This window comes from Octopus bimaculoides, chromosome 27 (assembly GCF_046866305.1).
Source record: "Octopus bimaculoides isolate indiv1 chromosome 27, ASM4686630v1, whole genome shotgun sequence".
In the NCBI taxonomy this organism is placed as follows: domain Eukaryota; kingdom Metazoa; phylum Mollusca; class Cephalopoda; order Octopoda; family Octopodidae; genus Octopus; species Octopus bimaculoides.
The window spans coordinates 19174265-19181764 of NC_142954.1; the positions used below are offsets into that span (position 1 = coordinate 19174265).

Below are 7500 nucleotides of genomic sequence, written 5' to 3' on the forward strand. Positions count from 1 at the left end.
TAGCATCCATGTTTCATGCTGGCATGGGTTGGATGGTTTGACAGGATCTGAAGGGCCCAAGGACTGCATAGTGCTCCAGTGTCTGCCTTTGTATGGTTCTTGTGCCTGGATGAATGGTTCCAGGTTCAGTCCCACTGCGTGGCACCTTGGGCAAGTATCTTCTACTATAGCCTCGGGCCGATCAAAGCCTTGTGAGTGGATTTGGTAGACGGAAACTGAAAGAAGCCTGTCATATATGTGTGTGTGTCTGTGTCTGTGTTTGTCCTCCTACTATCGCTTGACAACTGATCTTGGTGTGTTTATGTCCCCGTAACTTAGCAGTTTGGCAAAAGACACCGATAGAATATATACCAGGCTTACAAAAAATAAGTCCTGAGGTTGATTTATTTGACTAAAGGTTGTGCTCCAGCATGGCTGCAGTCAATAACTGAAACAAATAACAGAAAAAAGGATATATATATAATACAAAAATATATATATATGCATGTATACACACATATATGTATATACTTTCATCTACATGTGTATATAGATGCATATCAGGGTACAGGACGTTAGAACAATGAACTACAGACAACGGAACGAACACATAGGAAAACAGAAAGCCACTTGGAATTATTCATCAGCTGCCTCTATTCTAACTAGACGTTTCGAAGATAAGGCAGGACGTACTCTAGAATAGTCTCTTCCTGAGTAGTGGATCAACCAGCTAAACAGAGGATTCCAAGGTGGCAAACGTAAACCAAGACAATATATATATATATATATATATATATATATATATATATATATATATAGTAGTTGTATGCTGTCAACTTAATGTGACAGTTCCATGAAGGGAATAATACTACTGCTATTTAGCTCTAGGAAGCAGCACCGCTTCCTGTCGGCCTTGACACATTTCCTGTGTCCTTATGTTTACAAGGGGGGGGGGGACAAGCACCTCCACCCAGAGACTAGTTTCTGAGTCTTTGCTCGTCATCAGTCGATGACCGCTAGTTCGTGGGGGTTTCATGGAGCCGTACGATATAATGTAGAATAAATATTATATATACATATATATGACAAGGTGCTGGAAAGTTTCTGGCTTTTAGGGTATTGTCAAAGGCCTGGTTGGAGGCCCAACCTTTCGTGTTCTTTTACAGGGCTTAGAAAATTCAAAGGACTGCTGCAATAAGTGTGTGGGTTGGAGGGGGACATATTAAATAAAATCACGATCAACTGATCCTTCTGTATTTTCTTTTATCCAAAGCCAGGAACTTTTCAGCACCCCTCGTATGTATGTATATATATATATATATATATATATATATATAAAGCATAGATACATGGAGGCATGTAATGATATGCTAGAAGTACATTGAGTACTTTCTGTACATTGTATTGTAAAAAGAATGTGTGTGTGTGTGTGTGTGTGTGTGTGTGTGTGTGTGTGAGCATGTACCATTCCCTTCCTCCTCACAAATTATAAGCAGATGGGAAAACCACAAGAGTAGATTGCTAAGAATTCTAGAGCTTACACATGCTCACAGTCTCTTTCTCTCTCTCTCTCTCTCTCACACACACACTCTGTCTCTCACACACATTCTTGCATACACACACACACTCTCTCACTCACACAGACACACTCTCTCTCACACACACAGACACACTCTCTCACATACACACAAACACTCTCACATACACACAAACACTCTCACATACACACAAACACTCTCACATACACACACACACTCTCTCACACGCACACACTCTCTCACATTCACACATACTCTCTCACATGCACGCATACTCTCACATGCACACACACACTCTCACACCCACACTCTCTGTCTCTCTCACACACACACACACTCTCTCACACCCACACTTTCTCTCTCTCTCTCACATGCTGTCATACCCCATCACTCGCTCTCACACACACACACAGACTGTCACCCTCAAAAGCGTTCCCATGCCCACATGTGATTCTCTCACCACATGGATCACATGTGTCTTTGTCTTCAGTAAGCCATTAGTCATACATAATATGGAGTGCAAAGAATTGAGAAATTCTAACATTACCCCTCAAAAAAAAACACACAAGAAAATCCCCCAGAAATTTAAATATGTGTAACACACACACACACACACACACACACGAGCTGGCTGAATTGTTAGCACGCCAGGCGAAAATGCTTAGCAGCATTTTGTCTATCTGTATGTTCTGTGTTCAAATTCCGCCAAGGTTGACTTTGCCTTTCATCCTTTCGGGGTCGATGAAATAAGTACCAGTTATGCACTGGGGTTGATGTAATCAACTAGCCCCTTCCCCCACAATTTCAGGCCTAGTGCCTTTAGTAGAAAGGATTATTTAATGCCTGTATAAAGGTGTCAGGATGGTAGAATTGGTTAGCATGCCGGGCAAAATGCTTAGCGGTATTTCGTTTGCCGTTATGTTCTGAGTTCAAATTCCGCCGAGGTCGACTTTGCCTTTCATCCTTTTGGGGTTGATAAATTAAGTACCAGTTACTCACTGGGCTCGATGTAATCGAATTAATCTCTTTGTCTGTCCTTGTTTGTCCCCTCTATGTTTAGCCCCTTCTGGGCAATAAAGAAATAAGAAACGTTAGCACGCCGGGCAAAATGTTTAGCTGTCTTTACGTTCTGAGTTCAAATTCTGCCGACGTCGACTTTGCCATTCATCCTTTCGAGGTCGATAAATTAAGTACCAGTTGCGCACTGGCGTCGATGTAATTGACTTAATCCCTTTGTCTGAGTTCAAATTCCGCCAAGATCGATAAATTAAGTACCAGTTGCGCACTGGGGTCCATGTAATCGACTTAATCTCTTTGTCTGTCCTTGTTTGTCCCCTCTATGTTAAACCCCCTTGTGAGCAATAAAGAAATAAGAATCGTTAGCATGCTGGGCAAATGCTTAGTAAAGATGAACAAAATGTCGCTAACCATTTTGCCTGTCTTAATTCTGATTTTAAGTCCCACCAAGGTCAATGATACCTTTCATCCTTTCAGGGTTGATAAAATAAGGACTAGTTGATCGGGGGGGGGGGGGGTCGATGTAACCGACTTAGCCCCTCCTTCAAAGTTGCTGGCCTTGTACCAAAATTTGAACCCAATATGATCCAAGCAAAAAGACGGAGACATCATTTGTTTTTCTTTCTGTATAATGAACAAAAGTCTCGGTCGTGTGAGGACCAGTGAAATGAAAGAAAAAATAGATAAATAAATTACGGTATATAGGCGCAGGCATGGCTTGTAGTAAGACACTTGCTTCCCAGCCACATGGTTCTGGGTTCAGTCCCACTGCATGGCACCTTGGGCAAGTTTTTACTATAACCTCAGGCCCCGCAAATCCTTGTGAGTGGATTTGGAAGAAAGAAACTGAAAGAAGCCCGTCATATATATATATATCTGTGTGTATGTGTGCCTTTGTGTCTGTGTTTGTCACCCACCACCATTTGACAACCAATGTTGGTGTGTTTATGTCCCCCGTAACTTTGCGGTTCAGCAAAAGTGACTAATAGAATAAGTACTAGGCTTGATTTCTTTGACTAAATCCTTCAAAGCGATGCTCCAACATGGCTGGATTCAGATGACTGGAACAAGTAAAACAATAAAAGAATATCATACTTGAGAAACAGGTCAGGATTGGTGACAGGAAGAGCATCCATCCATAGATAATCTGCCTCGTTATGTTCTACCTAATTTCTTGATGTAACTCAGCCAGCATGAAGAAAAGAAAACGTAGATGATGACTACGATTACAACTATGTAAAGACTGAATTTCATGTACAAGATTAGATCAGTCATAATGCAATACATTAAACACTTCTGTATTGTGTATGTGTGTGTTTAACCATAGGAACAAGCTTGGCTATGTGGTTAAGCTCACTTTACAGTGATGAAGTCTCTGGTTTAATCTCATTTCACAGTATTCCGGGCAAAACACTTCACCTTACATTGCAATCACTTCAACACCTCATGTATGGTATATCATGTGCCTGTTCAGGCAACATCGATTTGATGGAGGGAGTGCACTAGTTTATTGCACACACATTTGATAGACCATAATGTGAGGCCTCTACCAGGGGTGTAGCCAGCTCACTTATGTGTACCTTTCCTTCATTGGACACTAACCTCTGCTTGCGAAGACCTGTTGAGGCAAGTGAAATTGAAATCGAACCAAATTTGACGACTGGCACCCATGCCAACTCCTTCATTGGACACTAACCTCTGCTTGCGAAGACCTGTTGAGGCAAGTGAAATCGAACCAAATTCGACGACTGGCACCCATGCCAACCTCTCCTTCATTGGACACTAAACTCAGCTTGCGAAGACTTGTTGGGGCAAGTGAAATCGAAATCGTGATGGCACCTGTACGAGTGGAGCGCTAAGAGCACCGTCCAAGCGTGATCATTGCCAGAGCAGCTGTCAGGCTTCCATGCCAGTGGCACGTAAATAGCACCATTTGATCGTGGTCATTACCAGCGTCGCCTTACTGGCACTGGTGCCGGTGGCACGTGAACAAAACATTTGAGTGAGATCGTTGCCAGTGCCGCTGGACTGGCTCCTGTGCAGGTGGCACGTAAAATACACCATTTTGAGTGTGGCCATTGCCAGTACCGCCTGACTGGCCTTCGTGCCAGTGGCACGTAAAAGCACCCACTACACTCTCGGAGTGGTTGGCATTAGGAAGGGCATCCAGCTGTAGAAATTCTGCCAAATCAGATTGGAGCCTGGTGTAGCCATCTGGTTCACCAGTCCTCAGTCAAATCATCCAACCCATGCTAGCATGGAAAGCGGACGTTAAACGATGATGATGATGAAACAAATTATTTCTGCAAAAGGATGAAAGGCTAAGTCAACCTTGGCAGAATTTACCCTTTAGTGTTCAGATCATTCTGTCAAACACAATGCTTATTCATCCACAGTATTTTCAATCAATTATGCATTACCTCAAAGCTTCAGGCTGGTGATTGTATATTTTTAGCATTACGTTGTAAAGTAGGTGGGAGAGGCCAGATCTGGCCAGTTTAAACATAAAACAGGTAGAATATTTGGGCCAGATACGGCCGGTTTAAATGCTGAAGGGTTAAACTAGAAACATAAAACCTGAAGAAATGCCACAAAGCATTTTGTTTGATGTGCTAATGACTCTGCCAGCTTTCTCACCTGGCAGAAAAACAAAAAATAGCGGCATTATTCAGGTGAGTCTTAATTGCAGTTTGCATTCTCTTCAAAGAAGCTCTTTATGCATAGATAGCGAAAAAAATTTATGCTTTTTTTCTTTTCTTTTTTTTTTCTGCAGTTGTGTTGTGAGTGGGGTGGGGGTGGGGACTGGAATTCTAATTACATGATGGAATTGATGGGGAGGTGGTATGTGATTATCTGGATAAGCAGGGTGAAATAGTTTTGTGAGGGAAAATGTAATTACGTGATGAGAGGGGAAAATATAATTGTGTGGGGTAAATAATGTGGTGAGGGAAAATATAATTTTGTGAAGAATGGGGAAAATATAATTTTGTAGATAGGTGCAGCAGGCATGGCTGTGTGGTAAGAAATTTGCTTCCCAACCACATGGTTCGGGGTTCAGTCCCACCATGTGGCACCTTGTGCAAGTTTCTTCTACTATAGCCTCGGGCCAACCAAAGCCTTATGAGTGTATTTGGTAGATGGAAACTGAAAGAAGCCTGTCGTATATGTGTGTGCGTCTTTGTATATGTATTTGTCTCTCACCAGCCACAGCTTGTGTTTACGTCCTCATAACTTAGCAGTTCATCAAAAGAGACTGATGGAATAATTACCAGGCCTTAAAAAAAAAATCAATACTGGGGTTGATTCATTCAACTAAAATTCTTCAAGGTGGTGCCCCAGCATGGCCACAGTCCAATGATTGAAACAAGATAGAGGATAAGAGTGAAAATATAATTGGGTGATAAGGGGAAAATATTAGCATGCAATAAGGGGGTGGGGATACAATTATGTGGGGGTGGGGTGGCAGTGGCAAATAATTTTGCTGCAATCAAAAAATAATTCGATAAAAGGATTAAAAGTATTTTATGATAAAAGGAAAAAGCCAAAGGAATAATGATATGCATTCATAAAAAAAAATATATGACAGGACTCATTTTTTGCTGAGTAATTAGCATAATATTAATTAGTCACTGATATTATTTTTATCTTCTGTACATAACTATTTCCAGTTAGCTTTTTTTTATTGATGTCTACATTGCTATCGTTATTGTTTTTTGTGCAGATGGCAACACTAAGTTACTTATTCTCTGAAGAATCCTCTCTCCTTTGCCAAGTAATGCACAATGTTTGTATGGTTTCTCTTGATAACAACAGGCTGCCCCCCAACTTGCTGGGGCAGCCTGCTGGAGCCTAGCAGCAGGTATAAAAAAGGGGAATTTGACAAGACAGTCAGTCGGACGCTGACACTCGTTGATGCTGCATCGAAGAGGCCAGGGAATAGAAGAAAGAAGACATGCACCCAACACCAGAGCTGAAGACACCTCCGAAAGTGGGGGGGGGGGGGCACATCAAAATGGTAGAGGAGTAGGGGCCGAAACCGGACGTGGTTCCTCCTGATGATGTCTTGAGCTAACTGGATCCTATAAAGGAGTTGTTGTGGTAGCAGACCACGAAACATGGTTGAAATTCCTCCTGAAGGCTGAACATGGGACGAAGTATTGAAGGCCAATTTCAAAGCACTGACAGACATGAGATGTAGTATTGGAAGCTGATCTCAATGCTGAAGGGGATGACAGAGGACCGAGATATGTGGTGCATTGCTGTACTTGAGAAGTCCTGCCCACCACAACAAAATTGAGATCTGAAAACCACGGTGCCACATAAAAAAAAAAAAAATTGGTGCGGGTGCTAGTGCCACATAAAAATCACCCAGTACACTCTGTGGAGCGATTGGCATTAGGAAGGGCATCAAGTTACAGAAACCACGCCAAAACAGAATCTAGGACCTGTGCAGCCCCTGGCCTTGCCAGTTCCTGTCAAGCTGTCTAACCCATGCCAGCATGGAAAACAGATGTTAACTGTTGCTGTTGATTCATCCATTACTGTACTTCCATAAAAAAGTATGCTGAAGTTCGTTTTCCTGATGTGTTAGTCATTACATCAAAACATGTCTTCAATTGTCTCCCTTGCTTGCAAAACTTACTAAAAATATTATCAGTCATTGTCGTACATTTTCCCCTACCAATTTAGCTTTTGTTATCATATTTCTGTTGAAATACACTGGCTTTAATTCAATTAATTTTGAAAATAATCAAGAAGACCATAAAATATATTTGTCAGTATTTGCGGTTTGAAACACAAATTAACATGAAATTTCGATGGAAGGTTTTCATTTCGATCACTTTGAATATGAGGCAATGTATCATAAAACCAGGGGTGATCTTAGGCTGGTATCAAAAGAGTTGAACATTTCATTGCTGTACTTCTGTTGAAATGCACTAACCTTGTTCTAATTAATTTTGAAAAT

At 41.6% G+C, this 7500-nt stretch overlaps 1 protein-coding gene and 1 long non-coding RNA gene across 2 annotated transcripts in view; one reads left to right on the top strand and one right to left on the bottom strand.

Annotated features, from left to right (window-relative positions):
* Positions 1–7500, top strand: part of LOC106868985 (actin-related protein 2/3 complex subunit 2) — a 48218-nt gene that overhangs the window by 14973 nt on the left and 25745 nt on the right. The window lies entirely within an intron of this gene.
* LOC149130889 (uncharacterized) overlaps positions 6041–7500 on the bottom strand; it is a 38292-nt gene continuing 36832 nt past the window's right edge. Inside the window, exon 2 of the long non-coding RNA XR_016238638.1 lies at positions 6041–7500. This exon is cut by the window's right edge and continues 516 nt beyond it. This is a non-coding gene — a long non-coding RNA (uncharacterized LOC149130889).